The sequence below is a fragment of the Dermacentor silvarum genome, chromosome 1 (assembly GCF_013339745.2).
Source record: "Dermacentor silvarum isolate Dsil-2018 chromosome 1, BIME_Dsil_1.4, whole genome shotgun sequence".
Taxonomy (NCBI): Eukaryota; Metazoa; Arthropoda; class Arachnida; order Ixodida; family Ixodidae; genus Dermacentor; species Dermacentor silvarum.
Window position 1 is genome coordinate 101977625 of NC_051154.1, and position 25108 is coordinate 102002732.

Below are 25108 nucleotides of genomic sequence, written 5' to 3' on the forward strand. Positions count from 1 at the left end.
GTCGACTATACATGCGGGGAGTTTTGCCGGCCAGTGTCGTGCGCATCCTCGGACCAAGACTCACTCACGACCATGGGATCACATGGTGCCCGGCACACGCCGGAGTGGATGGCAACGAACGGGTGGACCGCCTGGCTCGAGATATGACAGGCCGAGCCGCGGATCACTCCACCCTAACGGAGCCCCCCACACCCGGCACGCCCCGAGAAATACTGGAGCTGCAAAGACTCGGCCGACAAACAAAGGCTCCTCCCCATCCCAAGCTCAACAGGGTGCAGGCAAGGGACTGGCGCCGCCTACAGACGAACACCTTTCCTCACTTGCACAGGCTACACAAGATATACCCCGACAGACACAAAGACAAATGTCCCTGGTGTGAAGACACCCCGACACTCCAGCAAGCAAACTTTTGCGCTTAGACGGTAAGCAGTCAGGTCAGTAAGCTGCTAAACCTGACAAGGTGCGGTTTTCAGCAGTAAACTGCCGAACCGCGCCATCGACTTGTCTTCCCCTTGCACGAAGAACGTGTGCTCGAGTACAGCAAGTCCCCCGAATGGAAAGGAGCCCAACAAGGCAGGCACGACGGCAGCAGTTGCTTCGACGGGCGACTTCAGCAGATAACGCGCACCAACGGACCGGGCGCCTCGGTGTCAGCCTCCGTCAGATAATCCGTAGCGCGACAGTGCGCGCTTTGACGTTCTCGCACGTCCTGCATGCGCTGGGGATCGCTGCAACATTGTTGTGGAAGAACTGAACCGCCAACTATAATAATAATAATAATAATAATAATAATAATAATAATAATAATAATAATAATAATAATAATACGGGACGTGGCACTGATCAGCGTCGCATTCCGTCCTCGCATTTTGCACGCCAAGAAACAGAAGAGGGCTATCACTGCCTCCGCTTTTATGCCAATTGTGTGGCGGAAAGCCTTCAGTGGGCGCCAGTGTTGGTATTTTTTTGCATCGCCTTTACACCTAGTCGACAGAAATTAGAGCACGTGGCAAATTATTTTCATTAAGCAAGACAACTTTCTTTCTCTTTATTTATTTATTATAGCAGTAATATTCCACGGATACGTCTCCAACTCCCTGTCGCGACACAGAAGGGCAGGAAGGTTAACCGGGTAACTCCTCAAAATCAAAATACGCAACTTAGACACCCGGATAAATCCGAAACGTTTAATGGAAATATATCTGCCGAAGGGTCTTTTTCGCAGGAGCGCACCTATTTCTCCACGGTTGCAGCGACGCAGCTAAACAAAAATTACACAGCCGCTCGCCCCTCGCCTGCCTTAATCTGTATCTGTTGTGGTGACCTACAGAACGGAAAGCGAAGGCAGCTAAGTTCCAACGCCCAGCCCGCACTGCTACCTACAGCCACACGCACAGCCTTAAATAGAAGCAGCAGCAGTTAAATTGCCAGCACATAAGTTAATACAGGATACTGACGCATCCCTAAGGTTCGAATGAAAACGCGGGTCAGCGTGTGAGGTCAGCACGCTGCCGCCCGCAGTTTCCAAAATAAGCTTCCTGGGCCATGTATGTATAGTTCGCACACAGCTATAGCACTCTATGGTTGTATACAGCTACCTTGGCGGGCGGCCCTCATACGTAACGTCCGGCTGCTAAAACACGCTACGTCTTTTGACGCAGTTCGACGCGAGTGGCAACGAGTCGCATGGGTCTGACTCTGGGTGCATCTCTGTCCCCATAACACAACCTTTATTTGGGTCACAGACGTATACGTGTATACTGTGAACTTCTCTCACATTTTCTCATTTCCCCAATGCAGGGCAGCCAACCGGGCTCAACCTGGATAATACCCCTGACACACGGGCACTTTAGGTAAAGTCGTTTAGGTAAGGGGACATCTACCGGAAAGGTGTTCGAGCGCAGTGACGTACACACGACAAAGTAGTATCTCCCTCCCGTCAAAGTTCCTTTGCGGGAAATAAGATCGGGCTTCTACTTTTAGAGCGGAAAGGTGTAGTACTCTCGCATACAGCGTGTACAACTCATGGATAGACGAAAACGTGTTACATAACTACGGTGCCCCGTAAGTATTTTTTTAACCTTGGAAAATGTATTAATCTTTAGCGGTAATACGATTTATCAAACAGTAAAGATTTACACTAGTTATACTCTCAAACGGCCTTAACCGCTGGACAAATAAAGTTTATTCCTATCCTATCCTACTCTCAAACGATCGCACCACGTCGGTAGCGCTGCCATGTTGAATTCCGAATATGCGCATAATAAGCCATAAAAAATGGGGAAAAAATGTTTTTAGGTTCTGCAATCACTAAATCCAAAATACATGCGCAGCTTTTTGCAAATGTTTTCTCTCTTGCTTCTTTAACAAACAACGCTTTTATTATTTTTGTTTTCGCGTTCATCTGAAGCTAAAGAAGTATAGTGCGATGCCGTGTGTCATCGGCGCAACTCCTTTCTGCAAAGGGTCCTTCGGAGTAACAAAAGGGGTTTCCTGCAAAGGACTTTACTTTCGCCCGTGTGTCAGGGGTATAACCTCCCTGCCCTTTTCTGTATTCTTTTTTTCACTCTCGCCACTTAGGGTGATTACAGCGGTCGAACAAGAAATGTCGCTGGAGCCGACGTTTCGACAAACGGACTTTTGTCAGGGCAGCAAATTCTGTCCTTGGCAGAGTTTATGTACGCGTAGCTCACACTCCCCCGCCCTCGACGGGGGAGGAGAGGAGAATTTTGCTTAGGGTTATACTGCGTGCACGCCTAGCGGTGTTATGTACCGAGCAGTGAATCAGAATTGTGCAACGATGATTTTCATTTTCCATTCTTTTTTCCCCCGTCGTCATTGGCTCTCAAGAAGCTGCCGTCCCACGCTATCGTCGGGATCAGCAACTCAGCGGGAACGATAGGAAATGATAAGCAATTCCGGCCAGACCTTACAATACACGGCCCCTCGGCGCTCTTTTCGCCACGTTCAGCATCCAGTTGAGAAACGTTGTCGGCAAACGCTCAGTACGTACGACGATAGACATTACTATCGCAGTCGGTGGACAGCACAGTTGAAGAAGCGGCGCAGTTGCGACAATTAGCGAGCACGGAGGTGAATCGATTATCACCTGGCAGCCGACGCGCGTGCTGCTGCTCCGTTGAGACAAAGCAAACGTAACGAGGTAACGCGCTGTCGAGTTCTGCAGCGCACGGAGGCTGTATGCACTAAAGCTCCCCCGAAAAACGTCGGCTTTGCCGGGAAACAATGCCCGCGTTACCAGAAAGACTCCGTACGCAACGACCCTGTCGCCGTTGCTCGTTAGGCTGGATTCAAAGGACCTGCGGACGAGCCCATACATAACGTGGCGCCCAGTGCCCCCGAATCACGCTTCACACAGGGAAGCAGCTGACGAGCGGCTTGCGGTGCGATTCGTTGCAGCTCAGCCACGTCACACTCGTCTGCGGACTGATTACGCGATCCGTCTCGTCGGGTGAATCCAGCTTCGGCGACGCGACGGCCAATTAGCCTTTGTGCACACGCGCAGCCCCAGCAGGGCCTGGACTGGCTGGACATCAGCCAATGAGGAAACAGTGTTACGTCTGGAAGCGCTACAAGCTCCCCCCCCCCCCCTCCCTCCCTCCCTCCCTCCCTCCGGACAAGCATACTTCAGATACTTACGCGCAGCGGTTCGCGAACAGGCGTCAAGGCATTGTGACAGCAACCATGTTATTAGAGAAAGCGGCAAAACCATTGAACGATTATCGATTTATCGAACAAGTTATCGATTGCTACCAAGAACAATTACCGCGCTATTTCCGGTGAAACTGGGGTCGAATCCACCAAGCTTTTCGTTCACATCAGAGCTGTTCTATTGGCCGCACGGTACCTTCTCTTGGACCCTCGCTTTAATTTCGACAACGCGGACCGAAAAGTTGCTCACTCAGTTATAAACAAACAAAATAAACCTGCGTGCTAAACCCGCAAATGCATTCTTCTTTTTTAACCACACTTTCTCTTCTGCGGCTGTATAAGAAGTTTCCGAACAGTTGTTTTCAAAAACATAACAAGAGTACTGCATCCTAATTCCCGCAAACGACACATCCCATCGGCTCGCGCTGCCTGTTCCGATAAGTCGGAAGGCGGTGTTGCTGACAGAAGCGTCCCCGCAGCCCAGTGTTTCCGCCGAATATTGAATCGATGCCAGTCAACACATCTAGCCACTCTATATATAGCGTCCTGATCAAGGTCCTCGTTGCGATTACATGCGTTAGCTTCTGCGTATGTTAAGAGCCCTGTCGCAGTTCATGGCTGCCTAACTGATAGTCAACAGGCCCGCGGCGCCGTTGGACCAAGCTGCGCCATGCACACTGTGGTATTTCAATTGACAAGACAACGCACGAAGTTAGCGCCCGGCAGCGGGGGTGCCATATTATCGGTAAACCTGCCTTTGAGCGAGGAGCACAAACCAGCGACTGTACTATGACATGGGCACTATATAAAAGCTGGCCACTATGCTACACCGTTATAGACCAGACTGTACAGGGCCGTGGCACGCTTATGTGAAACACTGCATTACAATTTAAGCTCCCATAGCAGCTCAAAGTTTTGCGTCTAAGTTTGCAATATAAAAGTAGACATTGCGATAGGCGCCATACTATGGCAACTTTTCCATAAAAGGAGAATGTTTAAGTCCTATCGGAATTAATAGTGATGAATTTACTTACGATAAATAAATGGTTGCCTCTAGGAGTGCGCGATCTTGTACGTGACACTGTGGACGAAAATAGTCGAAAAAAGACATCCGGCGGCGAATGCACAAAGCGTTTCGTTCGTAAGGACTACTTGTCACTGGCCACCTTCGCTAATGTTACGTTCGCTAACGCGATCGGCCGGCATCTCTTCTTACACGAGTCATGTATGTACTGAGCGCTATATAGTTCGGGAGACATGAGAGGAGGCCGCAATAGAGCTTTCGTAGTAGAAGACACACACACGTGCGCACGCATTACGAGGAGGAGGAGGAGGACAGTTGATAGGTCAAAACGCGTCACCCGGTCAGCAATGACTGACGCACGCCACAAATGCGGCGCGCGTTGTTTGATCTACGATGATGCCCGCGTGACGCACTGTTCAGCGTATTTCCGCCTACTCGAACGAGGCCTTCTGTACTATGGGCACGTAGCACAACAAGAGATATGGAAAAGGGTAACGGGTGCGGGGGGGGGGCGCCCGAGCTGGCAGGCGACGGCAGCATTGTTGCAAGTATACCGGGTGCGCGCTTTCGCTCATCGTGTTCCTCTCCACGCACAAATTCGAGTGCTGACGCAAACGCGACCTTTCCCGCCGCACACGCGGCTTCCCGCCGTCGCGCGCGCGACGGTGCGCTGAGGGCTGCGACAAATAGCTACGCGCGCGCGCGCTTACACCAAGCGCCAACTGGCTGAGCACGTTCATCGCGGCGAATAAGCAAGAGGCGAGGAGGCACGCGGCGATAGGCAGTGAGCTGCAAACACTGGGATACTGGAATATAGCTGTTGGAACCTGTTGGGACACGCTCGAAACCTGTTGCAAACTCGTTGGATACGATTATTGGCTCGGCAGTCATACGACGTATCGGACGCTTCTTACGTACACTGTAAAAGAGAACTAACGCGACGTCACCAAGGTCACTTCCGGCCGCTCGGGCATACACATTCGCCGTGATTGTGGGTGCGCACGACTTGACGACAACACGGTCGTGCTATGCGCCGCTTTTTGTGAGAATACGAAAATAATAATCATCGAAACTGTTGAAGTAGCAAAAGTGAACGAGGAATGTGGGAGCATGGCGTTCCTCACGCTAACATAAAAGGGGGGGAGGAAGAAGAAGAAAAGGAAAAGAAAAACGATGTCCGAGTGTTGGTGGTTAAGAAGGAAAACAAGAAGAAAGCCGTCGTAATTATGCGACGACCGAGCGTGTGTGATAGTTGTATCTTTTGGTTCCTTCTTTTCGTACGTCCGATGTAGGGCATACATTCCATGCACTTAATAAATCCAAAATGGTTCATAGTTAGCGCCGGTGTTTATCGCCGGCGCTAACAATGTGTCCTGTCCTTCGTCCTTTCGCACTGTTAAACGTTCACCATGCTTTTACGTAGATGTGTTTTGCGTATTATGAGCAAGCCGTATTGAGTGAAAAAATAAAATCAGCGCAAAAACCATCCAATACAGCGCACGACTGTCATACAAACAATAGCATTCAACAGGTTTCCAACAAGTTTCCACTGGGTTACAAAGGCCCGAGCAATCAAAGTCACTCCACCAAAGTCGAAAGTACCAAAAATATGTCGACAAGATTGGGTGATGCTACCTGGAATATAAAAGTGCAGCTCAAAGCACGGTTACGGGGACACTGCAGTACACTTCTGGCTACGAGCGTTCACTCCTGACACACGGGCGAACTAAAGTCCTTTCTTTTACGCTGAAAGACGCCTTATCAAAAGGAGTTTCGCCGCTGTGACAAGGTACGGCGCCGTCTCCTTTATATGTTTCCAGTAAGCAACGCAGCCAATCACACGGCGTTGCTTCTTTAAACTGAAGCAGGCAAACGATTAAAAAAAAAATGTGTATCTGGTCAAACTGCGTCACTACTAGCTATAAAAATCGCTTTTTGCAAGCAAAAAATTATTCATAAGGCGCCATTGTGTTTCGTTAAGTGTTGTTGATGAGCTTCGCACGAGGTTACCCCTTTAGGCCCATAAAGGAGTCCGGATTTCTCCTCTTCAGCAAGGGACCTTCACCGAAAGGAGATACCCCTTTGTCGTCGCGCGTGAACGCCTTTCCGGTAAATCTCCCCTATAGTCCGAAGACCTTTGGAGAGCCCGTATGCCAGGAGTATAATAGTCTGGTTGAGGTTTAGAATGGAATTGGATCAGGTCCACAGTATATCATGCTGGCCGCGTGGCCGATTTCACAAAGCGTTTTGTTCGTAAGCGCCCTTTGCCATTGACCGACATTCGTTCTTACGAACAATCCTAGCGTAAGGGCGTTTTCGTGATTACGGGCCCTTGACACTCGGTCCTCACTTGATCGAGTGTCGAAAGAGGCATGTAACTTCGCATAGGTGGTCGACTGGGTTACCGGCGCCTGATGGTCAACAGAGACTCCGACTCCTGAGCCGAGGAAGGGCAGTCGCTTTATTTCGCTCCAAGGTCCCCTCGCCTAACCAAACCAAAGAAGTTTGAGACAGCACTCTGGCGCATTTAAATTTAACCACTGCAACAGACGCATGCGTTTCAGGTCGCAATCTGTGAGACGCATTTAAAATGCGGAAACAAGGAGAGCTCACGGGTAATTAGTATTCGAGCGTACAAAACTTCTCAGGTTGAAATTCCAGTGTCACGCGCCTGCGCTCCTTTCAAATGACAAGTTAATCCACGGGCATGCTATGTTCGCATGAAACTACGGATCCCTGCATACTATGCGAGCGAGCACGTATAGCAGCTTGCGGCCGCGAACGCTGTTAATGGAGGCGCAATAGCAAACAAAGCTGCTCACCGACGAAACGAGCGGTCTCAGATGGCGAGGGTTCATAAAACTAGCTATCTCGTGCACTCGTGTACTCGGCGCCGCCACTCGCCCACCTGCAGCCGCCGAATGCCGTGATCACAAATTTAACGTGGCGCGCGCGCGCGCGGTCTATCAACAACAAGGTGTGCTTGTCGCCCCTAATCGCGGTCGGTCAATGTTCTCTCGAAGCAGCGAAACAAAGCGACGGCCTTATCGAGAGAACAAAAAGTGACATCTGTTATCGGGAATCGCGTACGCTTCGTATATGCATATGCCCAGCCAGCCGACCTCCACCCCGGACTCGCCCTCTTCAAACACACTCGTCCACTTTACTCAAAAGCGCGTCTCTCGAGTGGAAAAGCACTCTCGTTTGCTTTGTGTCCTGACTCGTAACATAATTTATTCCGCGGACATTTCGGTAAATTAACACAAAGCTTTCGTTCCGATCGATACATATACCCATGATCTACATCGATCTTGTACTACTGAATGAATGAGTGAACTTTTACATGTTTTGATGCCGCGGTGTGTGATAAAGCCTTGTTTATTATTTTTTTTCCCCTGTAAAGTGGTATGCGAGTAGCATGGAAGTGCATTGCCTTCGTGCCTCTTCATCCGGGGCCGAAATCGCTAAGTTTTTCGTTCGTCCGCAAAAAAGACTGAGAAAACTCCCCCCACCTCCCCTCTCCTGTGTTAAACTTATACCTACCGCTCTGGGCTGTGAACGCTGGAATGCTGCGACTCAGCAGGCGCCTACGAGTATGAAGATAGTAGCGCGAGCGCTCTCTCCGCATGTTTGCAAAAACATGTTTCGACACTGCAACGGAAAAGCGTTCACGTTCGCTTTATTTCTATTTTTCACTCGTCAACCACTCGAGACGTACGCATAACGAACTGAGGTTCTCAACGCAATGAAGAATATGCCAACAACTGACAGCTCTTCGGTGATATAAGTCATCACAACGAAAAAAAAAAAAGTGTAGTTATTAGCCTTCGTGTGAAATATTTCAGCATTTAGACTACGCGGTCACATTATTACTGTCTTTCGCAATTCCTCGCGGAAAACGTGCGTGCATTGACGTCGGAGGGAGGTACCAGGGTTCTGCAGCGAAAGCAAGCCTCCGAAGATCATAGGTCAGACAATGACAGTAGAAGAGCTCTTTAGTGGAAAAGAACATCGACTGGAGGCATCGCACTTGTTCAGTGTGGGTTCCGAACGGCTGGCTGTTCAAACGTTCGGTAATAACATGCGACTTCTCCGCTTATGGCTAGCGGTTTTCTGTGGTCCTGAGCGAGAATAGTGATTTTGTGCGGGCGGCTGCTTGCTTTTTTTTACCGGTTTTAAGGCTACGTTAGGCCCGGTTTTGAGGCAGTACAGAAATGTATTCTTTTTACCTACTTGTTAGGGTTTAATGGGCCTAATTCACGATAGTTTTCCGTTCGTAAGAAGCGTTTATTGTACGCTCGCCGCCTTCGTTAATAATGCGCTTCTTACGAGCCGCGCCATCGCATAGGAACTGCTTTGTGAATGCGGGCCCAAAGTATCCTAGAGACGCGGTTTAACACTGACGGTAATAGCCCTTACAACCACTTTCTTCGCGAAGAAGTGACACCGCTTTTGTCTCTCCCTCGCCGTACAAAAGATTTCCTTAAAGGAGAAATCAAGCATTTATGTAAATTGTACGAGTTCGGAGCACGTCAATCTCGTTTTCGCGCGTACGCACTCTGTTATCGCGAGAAATATTAGACGCAAGTGCTTCGAGACAGCTTGAAAAAAAAAAAAGTTACAAATGACGAAGACCAAAATACGACAATTAATACTGTGACCCTCTCGTCGAGATGGTACGCTGCCCTGCGCAGCTGCCACCTCGACGACCAACTCTGGGCTACCCAGCAAAGCCTGGGAGGCGGCGAAGAGGCAAGACCTCGACGTCCCCACGTGGGAGGCCTAGGCCCAGCGAACTAAACTGCTGGTTTCAATAAAAGTTTGTTCCTCCCCCTCCAAATGACGCCTAACCACCAGGCGGGAATTCTCAAAGAAAGCTGTTATGTCAGAACTGTTCGTAAGATTAGCAACTGCCAGTCAATCGCCGCCTTCCCGATAGGAAAGTCGGCCGACCAGTGGCAAGGACCACTTTCGCACAAAAAGTTAATCTTTGTGAATTCGTCCCCAGAACGCGACCTATTCACCATAAGCTCGCCATCGTTCTCAAGGTGTGCGGAATTAATTTATGCAACGCTTTCTCTGCTTTGGCATGGAAGTTTTGTGCGATGTAACACTTATGTTCTTTGCAAGACTGCACAGAAATAGGAATAGGACGTATCAACATGGAAACACATCAGATAAACAATGACGCTGAATGTGTGTTCCTCTTTGTCTCAAGATATGCGAAACTGTTTCACGTAATTAACTTCTCGCCGTCGTCTACTAATTTGTTTTGCTTGGGAGAACGTGTAACATGGAAATAAAAATATATAATAAAAAATAGCCTAGATATTTCGCTGTTCTGCCACGGTGCCGCTGTAGGCGGCGAAGCCGAAACTGAAAGCGATACAAAAGTTCGAATTACTTGGTTCTGACGCACGTGCTGAAACAACCGAGCCCGCAACATTGGCCGCAACGTTGGCCGCAACATTGGCCGCGCACGCTCACAAATGTTCTCTCTAGTATCATCCTTATCACCATCATTAGCCTATTTTTATGTCCACTGCATGCAGGATGAAGGCCTCTCCCTGCGATCTCCAATTACTCCTGCTTGAGCTAGCTGATTCGAATTTCCACCTGCAAATTTTCTCATTTCACTACCCCCACCTAGTTTTCTGCCGTTCTCGACTGCGCTTCCCTTGTCTGGTACCCATTCTGTATCTCTAATGGTCTACCGGTTATCTACCCTACGCATTACATGGCCTGCCCAGCTCCATTTATTTCTCTTAATGTCCACTAGAATGTCCACTAGAATGTCCGCTATGCCCGTTTGCTCTCTGATCCACACCGCTCTCTTCCTGTCTCTTACAGTTAGGCCTAACATTTTTCGTGCCATCGCTCTTTGTGCGGTCTTTAACTTGTTCTCGAGCTGCTATGTTAACCTCCCAAGTCTCTGCCCCATATGTTAGCAACGGTAGAAAGCAATGATTGTACACTATTAGGTGCGAAGCACCTTATGCGCTCGGACTGTCGGCGTCTCCTGTCGTCGTCGTCACGCGAGCAGTGGCACGAGCGCTCGGCACGCGCTCGTGCCACTGCTCCCGCGTTCGTCGTCGTCGTCTTCCACAGCTTGCTGCGTTGCCGTTTATCATTCCAGCGTAGAATTTTACTTCTCTTCTGTCGTCGTAATGGGGAGGCCGCGGTTACGGGGTTATGAGCCATTGCTTAAGGCAGTATGAGCCCATCAGCGGTGCATCACTGCATGCTTCACACCTCCCCAGGCTTCACGTTAGTGGAGCTGCATTTCGCTCAATGGGTCATTTGACACTTACGTATAAAATTTAATTCACCGCTCAAACCGAGCCTACGACTTAACTCGTGCTAACTGTAATAAGTAATAAAAACTAAAACAGTAAGAAAGGCGTCCATAATGGCCAAATTGCTGCGGTAGTTAAAGAAACCAATGATGGTTTCGCTAATACCTCATGGTAAAAGACACCATCAAGCTTGTACTAAAATAATACTAGTGACGGCTTGGCCGCACGGCGAGCTTTTTTATTGTAGTAAGAAGATCCTTCGGTTTCTTATTTATCGTTTTGTTCTCTACGAGAGAAACAATGGGCCAACTACTGCAATAACTACGGCTAAGCGGAGCAACAGTCACGTTGCGCAAATCTTGAACGTTAAATAGATAACAGGAACGCTTAAGTAGCGGGAAAGGTTCGCCACAGATTCGTAGTGCATGCTTGCGATGAAGTGCAAAGCTTGATTTAAGGTTCGCTTGCTCTCTGGACTTTTCTGAAAAGAGCGTGCAGAGTTTGCGCCTTCGCCGAACGAAAATGTGTTGAGGCAACAACAACGAAAAAGTGCGCGCCGGCTGGCGCATTTATGCACATGCACAGCGGCAACAGCTGATCGAGCAAGTCAGTGCGCTGCTGCGGGCCATGTTAAACGTGCCAAACTGAGCAGGTTGTAAATTTTCGGCAATCCTGGCGAGTAAACGTACTCTTTTCCAGACTCTAGAGGCTGCACTGGCGATCCTCTCTAGCATAACCATTCAATATTACTCCAACAAGAGTTCCCAATTACTCCCCGGTACCATTTACTCTGCTCTATTGTGGGGTAGCGCAGAAGGTTTTGCCGGTGTTACTACTGTTTTGAGTGTCGACGGCACTGCAGGTCTCCCTACAGTATACGGGTAACCCGGTACGCTAAAACGCTCATCGGCAACGGTGGTGCGATACCAACAACAGCAGCGCCCGGGCGTGGGTTGTATGGAGTCCGCGACATTACGTTAACGGTAATTCGGTTCCGTTACACTAAAGCACCCTAGATTTCGCTTAACGCGACCCCTAACGTCCTTCCCGCATGCCAAATTGTGCGCGCGCTTATGCGTGGCGCGGATGGTTAATCCGCGCCACGCATAAGCGAGCGGAATCTGGCCGAGGAGGTGACATCAGAGGAGGCGGTAACGCTGCGTAAAAATGTTCCATTCTTTCAGGTATGCTCCACGTCAGCGCCAGATCCGCGTAAGTTATTAACCAGCGGCAATCTGCGAGCGATGCAATATATCGGTCAACATATACCGCGTGTTGGACATTATAAGCACATGTAGCAATAACTTTGGTTGTTGTTCTCCGGCACAGCGTGCGACTGTCGCTGCAAAAAGACCTATACTGCGAGGAACAGCGAATATGGATGCCGTTAACGACAGCACTGCGGAAGAAAAAAAAATAATAAGATAGGACTCAAGCAGTGACGAGGCAATCACGCTGAGCGTGTGTGTAGCGCTTGTCTTCTATAGATTTGTTTTTCTTGCACCATTCGATCACGGCTGTTTGCCGGTCAATTAGCCCAATCCCTTATCGATGGCTCGTTCAGTAGCACTATATTAGACTTGCTTATGAAATAAACTCCCGCCACCAAAAGAATTTCTCGAATTGTGTGCACTGGGTAAATAAAAGCGGTGTGAAAGCGCAGTCGATAGTCACCTCTTTCTCGAAGACTGATCTGAATGCCAGAAATGTTTTTCCTTATTCTTTTTTTTTTTTTTTCTGCGGCCGTAGCACATCCATTGCTCAACAGCGCCCTGGCCTCGTTCTCACAGAAGACAAGGAGAAGGGGGGGGGGGGGGGGGGATGATAAATATAATTTTGCGGTTCTTCCGTTGTTTGCGAAAGCTCGTTCTCATTCGGGATATTTAATAAATCATGGGAGAGTAACAAAGAAACGAGATGTACATTCGACGGGCCGCCTCAGAGAGAGAGAAAGAGATGAACGGGATGAGAAAGGCAGGGAGGTTAACCGGACAAGATTCTAGTTTGCTACACTGCACTGTACAAAGGAAAAGCAGAAACGCATCTTGTGACAATCGGCGATAAAGGCACCTTCCGCGCGCGCGCGCGCGCGCGCGCGCACACACACACACACACACACACACACACAGACGCACGCGTTAAGTAGCGTAACCACATCGGTATTCTTTGCAGTCCACGGTGATCGCCTTTGGAAGCCTCTGGAATGTTCAGCGCGGAGGCTGTTACTTGTGGGGTGTGGACAGCACACTGTAGCTGTCACAGACATCCCAGTTTCTCACCTGAAGGCTACAGAAGCAAAATGTTTTTTTCTCTTTGGGGTAGGGGGTACCTGGAAGGAGGCTACTGCGCACACCGTTCACTCAAAGCCGCTCAGCATGTGGCTCGCGTCACCCGCCGCAGTCGGTACGAGTATAAGCGCGCTAGCTGCGCACCGAGACATCTGCGATTTGTTTCTTTTTTTAACAATAACCCCGCTTGTTCTAGAGGAGTGATTCATTGCGATGCTGCGCTTTCTTTCTGGTCACGGAGCGCGTCTTGTTCTTCTTGCGGCGCTCGCCGTCCTCGCAAGGCCTGGGTCGCTGCTTTGCAACGCCCGTCACGGCGGGCAGCCGCGGTGACGTCTGCAGCACTGAGAAGACCACGAGGCCGGGGGAGTGTAGGCCGCGGGCTGCGCACGAGCGGAAGCGTGCTGCACGCACACACAAACAAAAGAATGCCAGCCACAGCAAGCGACGCACATCATAACAAGATGTGTAAGAAATTGCAAGGGCGCGCAGCAAGCCAGAGGGCAGCGCGTCAGGGGAAAACACAAGGGAGCGTGCTGGCGTTACGAGTACCGGTTTTGCACAACGCTTCCAGTAGTCACCACGCGGAAAGCTGCGAGCGCTTGGCTCGCGCGATTTCCCCTCACTCACTTCGCCTTCTCGTCCAAATCTCACCCTTTTTTCTTTCCTTTTTTAAGTGATGCAAATTGGCAAACATAAGGGTAAGCAAGAAAAGTTAGAAACAGCACGAAGCGTTCGCGAAGCATACCATGTACGGCTTTATTGCAAGCAGCAAAGTAGACAGTACAAATGGCAGGTGCGGCCCGTCAATAAAAGCGTTGCCACAGAAACACGCGATCGAGTGACAGCTTGCACACAAATCAAATACGCCTGCGGACATCGCGACAACATTACTGACAGTCCATCAATTACACGCGGCGCACACACGCCTACTACCTCGGCAACAACGCAGGCGGCGAAAGCATTGCAACGTGTGCGCACAGCCAAACGAGGGCCGTCGGAGTGCTTCTTCAAGTGGATGGTAGCGAAGCAACATGCACTGCAAGGCAGTTCGCGCCATCGACCAGGACCTGTTGCGCGTAGATGCGCTGCTATTAGACGAACCTCCCATCCACCCCGACGGCCGAGAAAATGCGGTTGAAGCTCGCAGAGCAGCGCCAATGTGGTGCCCGATCGGCCGTTATTTTTGGCTCGTCGCGCAGTGACGTCACCGCCAAGGTGCTTTCGCTCGCGCCGGTTAAAGAAAGGCGCGCGGCCGCTGCTGACGCGTCGCCAGCCGCACTGCAGCAACGGCTCGCGTGTCGTGCAGTGTGTGCTCACCTGGCTGTTTGGGCGAAGAGCCGCGGCGCACGGCTGTATCCAGCGAAGCGCCGGCCGCCGACTCGTCAGCATGTGCGCGCTTCACCGGCGAGGCCCGGGCAGCACCAGCACGAGCGGCGGCGCCGCAACAGCCATCCGCAGCGCCGCTGCCGGCCGAGCGGGGCACTAGCGGAGGATGGGGCCGGCGCCAGCGCCCCCACGTGCCGCCAAGGTCACGGGAGAGGGGCGCCAGTCCCCGGGCAGCCCCCTCGCCCCGAGCCGGCTGACCGCACGCTCCCTCGACCAACGTTCGTTGACACTTGGCCTTTTTCTCCGCGCGCTTTCCCTCGCGTGCAGCACGCAGGCACGTGAGCGAAAACTGTGCGTGCGTGTCGCCGCCGCCGAAGCGCGCGCAGTGCGCACGGGCGCCGCGCGAGCGTCCCAGCGAAGTTTGCGGGGCCCCTGCTGTGGGTGACGCCCGGTCGCTCAACCAGCCGCGTACGCTGCTGGCCTGCGTAGAACGTCAGCCCTTCCGATCTACGCCGAGGCGCTTCACGACAGCAGTTTTAGCAGCGGCGCACTAGGGGGCGTACACGCCAACAGTGCACGTCACCCGCTCCATCAAGTTTTTTTTTTTTTTTTTTTTTTTTTTTGGTTCGAGATCAAAGGACGCTGCTGTAGCGTAACAACTTCCCTTGTTTCGATGTCGCTCTAATTTTGATGCTTCAGTTAACGCCTTTAGAAAGCAATAGTGCCACTGCTTGGACTCGCACGCAGCGATAAAAGACGATAGAGGGCACGAGGTGGTCTGTTGTCTGCTTGTTACGTTATGAGGTCTCGAGAATACTTATTTCTTATGAGCTTCTCAGAATATCCGAAGCGCGCCGTGCGAATGTCCAGCTCCTCTCTTATTACTGAACACCGACATTACCCTTTCTGCCCTTGCGGCAATGCATGTTACCTTGAAAAATATTCTGGGCCCGAATTCACAAAAACTTCTTACGCTAGAATTGTTCGTAAGAAAGAATTTCAGCCAATCCGGCTGCAAGACATTATTATATAAGGCGACCGGCCAATGGCAAAGAGCACTTAACGAACGACAAGCTTTGCGAATTCGGGCCTAGTAATGTCCCTATCTAGCCGCTTTGCGCTTGCATTACGTTTCGCTCTACTTTCGTCCGGACAACACCCGTATCTGCGGAGGAAAAAGCTGCCAAACGTTGCAGGAAAATTCGCGAACTGGTCCGAACTCCCGAGTTAATAGCAGCTTCGTACTCACGCATAGTCACCGGATGGCAACTGCGCCTGCCGAGCACGCTCATTCAAACCATCGATCAAGCCGTCGCGCCGTTTTTGAACCATACAACAAAGAATACTTGCGTGCCCAGAGTCGTTGCCGTCGCCAACACCGCACAGCATGCGCGCCCACACTAGAGTATTTCACACGAACTGGGAACTACGCATTCTGCGTTAAGTGAAACCGGGCCGGCCAATGGGAAACAGGACGCATGCAGTTCACAAAGCTTTTCGTTCGGAAGTGCTCTTTGCCATTGGCTGGCCGACTTCGATAATATATGTCCAGCACCAGGATCGGCTGCAGGACAATGTGCTCTTACGAACAATTCTAGCGTAAGTGTTTTTTACTGGCCCAGCTCTTACGAAAGAAAAGCTCTGAATTTGGCCCCTGACCTTGGACTAACCCGAGTCCATTCGATGGCGAGCCGCAATAACAAATCGCGCCACAGTCAGCCAAGGCTGACTGTGGCGCGTAAAGTCGTAAAGTGCGTAAACTCGTAAAGGCTCATGGGAAACGTCGTCTGCTCGGCGCTTCCGGTTCAACCGCTGACGGTTCCGGCACACGATTCTCCGTTCGCGGGGCTGGTCGCGCTTGCTCTCTGCGCACTTTCATCACAAGGTATAGCCCACGCTACGAATATCTATAGAGCCCGTTACGGTCGCATCGATGACTGACCATTATATCTGAGCATAGACAGTCATTTAAAATATCTTTTTTTCTAGCCGAATCGACCGAACACGTGAATTAGGTATGCGTGCTGTCACAGTCGCGGGTTCATCTTGAATGACGAACCGCATTTTCTTGTTCCCAAGTGAATTCTGATCGTGCCAACGACAGAATCCACCGCAGCTTCGCTGGCTTCCATCTGCACGGTAGTGGAATAGGGATCTGATTTTTTTTTTTTTTTTTACTTATTACATCTAAGTTTCACTAGGCTGATTTGATCAAACATGCATGGTTTAGCACTGGAGGCGGGCAGGCGGTTCCAATCCATAGCTTTTTCTAGGCACCAATGTCTTCGAACAACATTTAAGCGTATACCTTGCGTAATATAGCGACCTTAATTTAGTGCTCGATACAAGATGAGCAAGGTGTAGTGGGAGGATTTAAAAGGCGTAGACCGTAATTTTTTCTCGTATATTTTGTGAAAGGTGCACAAGACGAGAAACACTAGCCTGACGATCACAAAGCTGCAATATTACTTATAAAGAGACGTTGAAAGCATATTAAGACAGACTCAAACGTGCGCGGAAGTGAACTGCAGTCGACGAACGCTTCGAGCATACCTCGCGTTCCATATCTTGCATAACTATCACAAATTGTCCCAAACACAAGGGGTATATTGCAACTTTGATCGCGTTAAAATATGTTGTAAATTTCTCTAGACTTTTATAACAAATGTTTTGGTGAAGTTGCAGAAAGTGATACTACGTTAAACCATGCCGACCGCGTGGTTAACGTTTGGTTATTAAGCCTGTTCCATGAAATATTATCAGTAACGTGGACAGCAAGTTACTTTAGAAAACAACACATGCATGATAAACGTCGCAAAACCTAGAAAGGTTCGTTGTAAAGCGATATAAAATTCCTAGTATGTCATACCAACTTGTCCAAGCATCTACGTTATCAGTGGCATAAAAGTTCGAGAAGCTGAACCTGTGGAAAGTATTTTTTTTTTTTTTTTAAGGAAAGCAAGCTGTGCGCGCTTGCTCAACGCGATTTATCAAGGACTACGAAAGGCAAACACGTTAGTGTATACGACGGGCTCTAGCACAAATTTGATATTCACGATTGAAATGTTACAAGATCACTAACATGGTTGATCCGAACAGAATTTACTTGAGAACAAGAAAGTGCGACTCGTCATTCAAGTAAGCCCGCGACTGCGACAGCACGCATACCTAATTCACGTGTTCGGTCGATTCGGCTAGAAAAAATATTTGAAATGACTGCCTATGCTCAGATATAATGGTCAGTCATCGATGCGACCGTCACAGGCTTTAGATATTTGCAGCGTGGGCGATACCTTGTGATGGAAGTGCACAGAGAGCAAGTGCGACCGGCCCCGCGAACGGAAAATCGCGCGCCGGAACCGTCAGTCCATGGTTGAACCGGAAAGCGCGGTGCAGACGACGCTTCCCATGAGCATTTACGAGTTTGCGCCTCACCTATTACGAGCCGTTACACTGCCCCTGAACAGCCTTCGGGTCCCTGAATGGCTACTTCTTGGCTTGCACAACGTTGCGGCAAGCTTGGGTGGCTTAATGTTTTTCAAATAATGCGTAATCTTCACGGTCATAACCATACCTCATTGGTCACGCAGGTATAGTCTCCATTGCAAGAAGTGCGGTCTAGCAGTGACCGAAGAGAATACATATACAACATTATGCTATATAGCATATGCAGCGGTATGCGTGAGAGCGAAAATCGCTATAGCTGCCTCATGCAGTATATTCGCCGAGTTCAGGCAATCGCTTGAAACGGTGTAATCTTTGAACCGCTACCGCACCCTGGACGAGGGTCGCTGTACGACCTCAGCAATATCTTCGGTTCACGAGCGTGATAGTTGTCTGGATTCGTTACGCGTGTATGCCACCAGCATTAAAAAGAAACGAAAAAGAAAGAAAGAAAACGAAACAAAGTCGAAATCTACTAGAATGCTTCTTGCGTTCGTCTGCGTTGGTTGGACTGCCGCTCCGACACGCATACATTTGGGACTGTACTATGCGTGGAAGCCAGCTGCTCAGCACATCGCGTTGTCAAGCAATTTGGCGTAAAAGGAGATCTGGGCCGGTATAATACGTTGCGATTCCTCTCGTTCAATTCTGTTCCTTTCTCACCATTTACCGCTCACAACCGACCAATCGCAGTGACGATGCAGGCAAACCTCCGCTCGGACAAAGCGCGGAGAGGAATAGAATTGGAATAGAATCGTTACGTCATCCCGACCCTGACTTCTCTGTTCCCGCTGAAGTAAATAAATTAATATATTTCGTCGCTAATGTGTCGTTCCTATAATAACATTCGAAACCACGCCTGTGCGTGGTTTCCAGTGCGGCCAGCATGTTAAACACTTCTACTTCCAAGCTATATAGGAGGCGAAGCCGCAATAACATTCTATGTTCTCACGGTGTTGCGTGCTCCGAAAGCTCTTGCGGTCGGCTGTAACACTGAAGACATGCTAACCGACCTCGCGATTGTTTTATTTATTTATTTACTTATTTATTTATTTATTACTCGCAAAGCTGCAAGGCGACGCACACGCGGCGCCTGCCATTGCGACAGGCAGCACGCGCGCTTCGTCGTGCACGCGTGCGAGGCGGATATCGGTTGGCGTATACGTGCCGTGGCTCACTTTACACACCGGCGCCTGCCCGTCAACGTGATACCACGCAGAAGGCCGAACGCTACACGAAGAGCTACACCCGATTCAGTCGCAGCCATGAACGCTGTCTCACCTTTCTCGCGCGAGAAAGCGCTCGCACCGAAGCGGATAGGCGCGGTGACGGCGAGGATTCGCGATACCTCTGCAGGGTCTAAACAAAAACAAAAGAGGGGGAGATAAAAAAAAAAACAAAAAAAAAAAACAGGTACACCATACAGTACCGACATAAGCGGGCTTCCTCACTCTTGTCGATGGCGTCTTTAAGCAGAGGGCGGAAAATAATAAGCAGGTAAAGAGTGCGGAGGGGTCCGTAGACAATCCTCCAACTTTTTTTCTTCTTCTTTTTTTTTAATTACGCAAAAATCCGACGTAGGCGTCGGCGGCGTGAACGAGCGATGGTACCAAAAATGACCGACGGCGCGAAGAGTAAAAACACGTCAAAAATACCCGGATTGACGTCAAATTTCTCAGGGAGGTATACCTGTAAACAAAGTAAATTAATGGCTTTGAAAAGAAAATTCAGTATACGTTTCGCGCTGGGTTGGAACCGAACCCAGGACTCCGGGGTGCGAGACGAGCACGCTTCGCCGAGGCGGCTCCACTGGTTCTGGCTGGCTAATTAAAGGTGTGTCTTATAGTGCGTGCGTGATTGCACACGTCACATCGCAGCTGACTAAATGTTTCACCAAAGCGACTATAATGATTTCGCATTCCTACACGTAAGCAGTCTTAAGTGTCTCCGCCGAACTTTTTCCTTCCCGCTTGCTTGTGTTGCTTCGAATGAACACAAGTTAGAGCGCTGCACAATATTCTGTGGGGTGACGAGCTTCACCTATTTTCTTCTATCCAATGATTCGACGACTGTCGCAGTGACTGGCCAGTCATTAAAGTGCGTATGTATCTTTCCCGATTTATTGCAGCGAGTCCTTACCGGCGTAAACACTCTGATAAAACTTAATGAAAGATGATGTCCGTGATTGAACTATCTGTAACTGGATAGGAGCTGCAATTTTTTGTGCGCAGCGCACTGGTCGAGTAACGTAACGCCGAGCCTTTTTCTGGGGCAAAATTCGCAAGCGTTTTGTTCCGTAAGAGCTGTTACTCATTTGCCGGCCACTTTCGATAATGCTATGGCGGTATACGCCTCTTTCCTTCGCGAATACCGCTATCCGTTCGTAAGAATTGGGCTGTCGTGGTACGGCCGCCTTCGCCGCGGACTGCCAGCCCCGGAGGAGGCACGTGCTGCGGCCGGCACGTGCGCTCGAACTGTTGCGGTGCCTGGACCCGGGCCCATTCATGCCGGCCGCATTGATCGGCACGTGACCTTGAGCGCGGCGTGCCGAGAAGCGCTTCGATCGTTGACGACACGCGGAACAGGCGCCGTCCGGACACCCGATCAATGCCACTCCGGAGAGACTGGCGCGCCGCCGGGGGCATGGCGTGGTATAGCTGCACCGACCTCGTTTCGACAATTTCCCGCGAAGGGATCGTCGACACCGAAGCGCCTCAGGTGACGGGCCTCGCATGGCACAACATTGCCACGTATTCGCGAATCCCGAACTCCTGCGTCGTCATCTTGCGCGCACGGCTAGCTATAAGATTCAACGACTGGCATGAAACTATAGCCCCCACCCAGTGAAAGAAAGGTTCCGCGTCCGTATTTCATAACTTTTGTTTTAAATTTCCCTCTTTATTTTTCTTATCATGCATCCCGGCGAGTGACTGAATCCGGCGACAACTGCGGCGCGCCGTCTGACTGGAGACAGTGGGAAGGGCGAAAAGAATGGAAAACGAAACGCATCGTCAGAAAATACGGCCCCCACATGGTTTACCAATTACACAAGTGTGTGACATTTAAAGGAAGGCGATTGCAAAGCACGGCACCGTAACTGCCACTCGCTGTGAGTGCACCTCAACTGCACTGCATGCGGGGTGGGGAATAAAAGAAGAGGAAGGAGGCTCATGACGTTCCTAAAGGCATGCGGACTGTCGAGGAGGCGTCCGTCGGTGTTGCAAGAAAGCGGCGAACATTGCGTTTCGCGCGCGCACCCGGCCATGCGAGCGCAGCGTCTCCTTACATCCAACGGTCGACAACGCTCGCAGCCTCGCGAACGTTTTTCCGCGCCATTCGAGCGGCCGCTCCCGTTTCGCGGTTGTCGCTAGTTTAAGCAGCGTGTCGGGTTACAGGAATGCATTGTGGCGCGCTCGCAGTGCGGGTGGAGGCGTGCGGGCGCGTGCCTGCGTCCGAGGCAGACCGCGCGCCATGGAGTGCGGACGACGCAGGCGTAACGCGAAACGAAGCCAGTGAGCATGCGTGCAAAGCGAGCCTTTTCTCCTACCACCGTTGCCCGCAGATGCGAGAACCTCTGGTGCGCAGCTACAGCACTGCCGAAGAGAGGGAGGGGATATGTCGAAGAAGCAGTGATAAACGACAGCAGCCGGGAAACAATTGGAATCGCGCAGCTGCGTCTTCTACCAGCGCAGCGAATGCCCGGTGTGAGCCACAGCGAATAATGCCCAAGGACGGGAGTGGCAGCTGTGGTCCTCCTCAGCGCAGCTCCTAGAAGCGTGCAAAGCGCTAGCATATCGCTCTGCGATGGCTGAAACTGGAGCTCGTACGGCACCGGTCCTCCTTTCGCCCTGCACGTGTTGGCCACGATCTCTGCTGTCCACGGGGCGAAAGGCTACGGCGCATATACGGGACAGGCGCATATACGCTTCCAGGCGTGCGTCCCCGCCCAAGTTGCTCGACCACGCGCGCCTCTGCTGCTACCAGTTGACCTCAGCGCAATAAATACACAATGACATTCGAGAAACAGTAGTCGTATACGTGTGTGAAAATAGTAATCTTCGGGACCGAATCGAATTGTGCGAGAAACGAATCAAACTGAATCGAATACATTTCGAATAATGAACAGCCGTTCTGCAACATCGATTTTCGCATCCTATAATATGTCCTGGGCTAGCAAGTTTCTGTCATTACACTAATGTCTAAAGTGTTCTTCATTAAAAGCACCAATGGAACACTAGGAGCAAGCAAGCAGTTTATTCCCAAAGAGAAGTCATTGGTGAGTGCGAATGATAGCGGTTTGGACGGAATAGTTTGGCTCCTTGGGTGACATACTATAGCGAGCTCGACTAGGTAACATCCCGTGTTTTATGTGTGCTATATGGCCGCCGGGACGGAATTTATTTCGCAGTCGACGATTTCAAGTATTCGAAAACTATTGGCAAAATATTCGTATTTACGAATACTGACTATTCGATTCGAAGACCGAATCGAATATGGGAAATTTCATTCACTATTTGAAAGTTTCGAATATTCGCACTCCACTGAAGTATAGTTACTAACGGCTAGAAACACCGACTGCGAAAGCATAATGGCGTCCTCAAAGAATTGCGCGTCTTTAATTGATCAGCGAAGAAAGTGTATATATAGGACGAATGTACGGATTGACGCCGAGGATCGTGCGAGTTAGGCACAGGGGCAGAGTTGCAGGACAGAAAGACAGCCCTTTAGCCTGTCCTCCCACTCCGTCCTTATGTCGGGCTGCCATAATAATGAAAAACTAATATTAATAGCCAGCTCGGCTAACGTTCAGCGTTGTCGGATTCCAGGTCGCTTCTAGTGTGACGAGCATACGGGGTTGCACACTGGAGCTCATAAAATCATACCTATATGCCATCGGCAACAAATCGCCGAAATAAATAAATCAAGGTCATAGACAATGAAGGTACTTTGCGGAGTTCCGCGTGGGAGTATACTAGGTCCTCTATTGTTTATTTTAAATATTAATGATGTGGTACGTATTAAATGTAGTGCAAAGTTTATTACAGATGCCGATGAAACAAGCATTTTCCTTTCTGGTAATAACATACATAACCTTATAGATATACGTAATGACACAGTACAAAAATTAGCAGTATGATCGTTATCTAATGGTATGAAAATTAATGAGAGCAAAACAAAGGCGATTATTTTTAGACCAAAGAACGAAGAAATCCCTCCAGATGTAGATAGTTTAAAACGGTCGTAGCATTGGACTTGTTGATCAGTTTAAGTGCCTAGGCGTGGTGTTTTCTGCAAATACGTCCTGGGATAGCCACGTAAATCTTCTAATCCAAAAGATTGCTCGCATAACAGGAATAGTTGGTCGCCTCAAACACCTTCTCTCGACACAGGTGAAATTATACTCATCTATAATTCCTTGTTTTGCTCTCGCTTAACCTACTGTGTACCAGTCGGGGGTATCACGACGTCTTCTATAATCTGCAAAAAATACATATATAAAGAAAAAAAAAACGGTTCATTCCGTATGCTTATAGTACCCCTTATGGAACACCAACTGCTGATTTATTTATCAGTGCTCGTATCATTAGAATCCACCAGTTGTAACACTGTAGATTAAGTGTGCGATTTCCTGTTTAGAAAAGAAAAAGGGTTATGAGACAAGGAGAGACGAAATATGGATGGCACCAGCAGCGCATTTAAACCCGAGAATGCAACGCTCGTGCTATATGTTGACATGTCTTCTCAATCATTATGAATCTATTAATTTTGATTTGTTTTCTTGTGCTTCAAGCAAGTCACGCTTGAAAGTTGTAAATGCGAAAACATAATTTATTAGTATAGATACGTTCTACATTGTGTGATTATATTTGGCACCTTGTTAATTTAACGTTGTGATCTCTAACTATATGTTTATTTTGAGAAGACGTTTATTTAAGTGTGTCTTTTGATGTAATATATAATTATGTGTGTGCTGCTGTGAACCATTGTAATGGGGGCAGCGGGCTCGTCAAGTTGCCGAATGGTAGCTTTCATTCGCCGCTCCTCTTTTGTGAAATAGACGAAATAAAATTGAAGTTGTGGATGCTGGTTTGAACGCGAAATAATTCGACTGGTCGAAGTGGCAAGTGATTTGGTGACTACGACACGGGGGATTTTTTTCTCTCTCTCTCTCTCTCTCTCTCTCAAATCTTCGGCCACGATTTATATCGCGAAGTTCTCTCAATGCACAGCAAACCAAAGCCTCGAAGTTTTACTATTCGGAAGCGTCAAATAAACGCTGACAATAATTAGATCGAGAGAGATTGCGAGTCACAAGGCGCTATGAATGCAGCCATGGTGGCGAAGTGTCGCGCGAAGTGTCACGCAGCATCGCGGTCCCAAGCAGCGACACCGATATCGCCGATCGGCGGGACTCGATTACAGCAGGCAGAATCAAGCCGCGCCGCGCGCGTAACCAGGTGGCAGCAGCGGCGACAGGTCGCAGCTACCACGCAGGACCGCGCGAGGCGTTGTTTGTGCCACGCGGCGGCGCCGCACAGGCGCGGTTGTTCCAGCGGGGCCGACGCTTACCACCGGCGTCAGGATCAACGTCAGCCGCACTCAGCGGAAAACAGGCCGCTAATCCCCCCCGCTGCAGCGCGGCGCGACGGTGAGGCTTATCTGGCGCGAGCGCCGGACAGAGGGGAGCACGCTGCGGCGCGGGACGCTTTCCATTTCGCTCCCTCGCCATTCGTTGACCTTTGCGAGCGACGGTCGCCGCCGAGCTGCTGCTGCTGCTGCTCCGCATCCTTGTCAAGGCCACCCTCAGCGGTTGGTCGATCAGTGCTGTGACGTCGTCGGCCGCTCTGAACTTTGTGCCTTTCGCTTCGCGGTGTCACCGGGGCCGCGATTCTGTAGCGATGCCTTTTCCGATTCCTTTTCGCGCTTCGTCGGTGGTCAGAGCGACGCTCCGCCCGCGTTATCAGCGGTATCAGCCGGCGGTGGATGATAAGGGTGCCGAGAATCGAGCGGAAGGCATCGCTACGAAATCGCGGCCCAGCTTCCATGTCTGCATTCCG

General features: G+C 50.0%; 1 protein-coding gene across 5 annotated transcripts in view; it reads right to left on the reverse strand.

The window, feature by feature from the left end:
• Positions 1-25108, reverse strand: part of LOC119433926 (ataxin-1-like) — a 141904-nt gene that overhangs the window by 36368 nt on the left and 80428 nt on the right. The window contains exon 1 of one of the 5 annotated variants that reach the window (XM_049671736.1): positions 4707-4846. The exons of the other annotated variants lie outside the window; for them this stretch is intronic. The gene's annotated coding sequence lies outside the window, so the exon portion shown is untranslated. Of the gene's footprint in view, positions 1-4706; positions 4847-25108 lie in introns of those variants that run through there. 5 annotated transcript variants of the gene reach the window in all.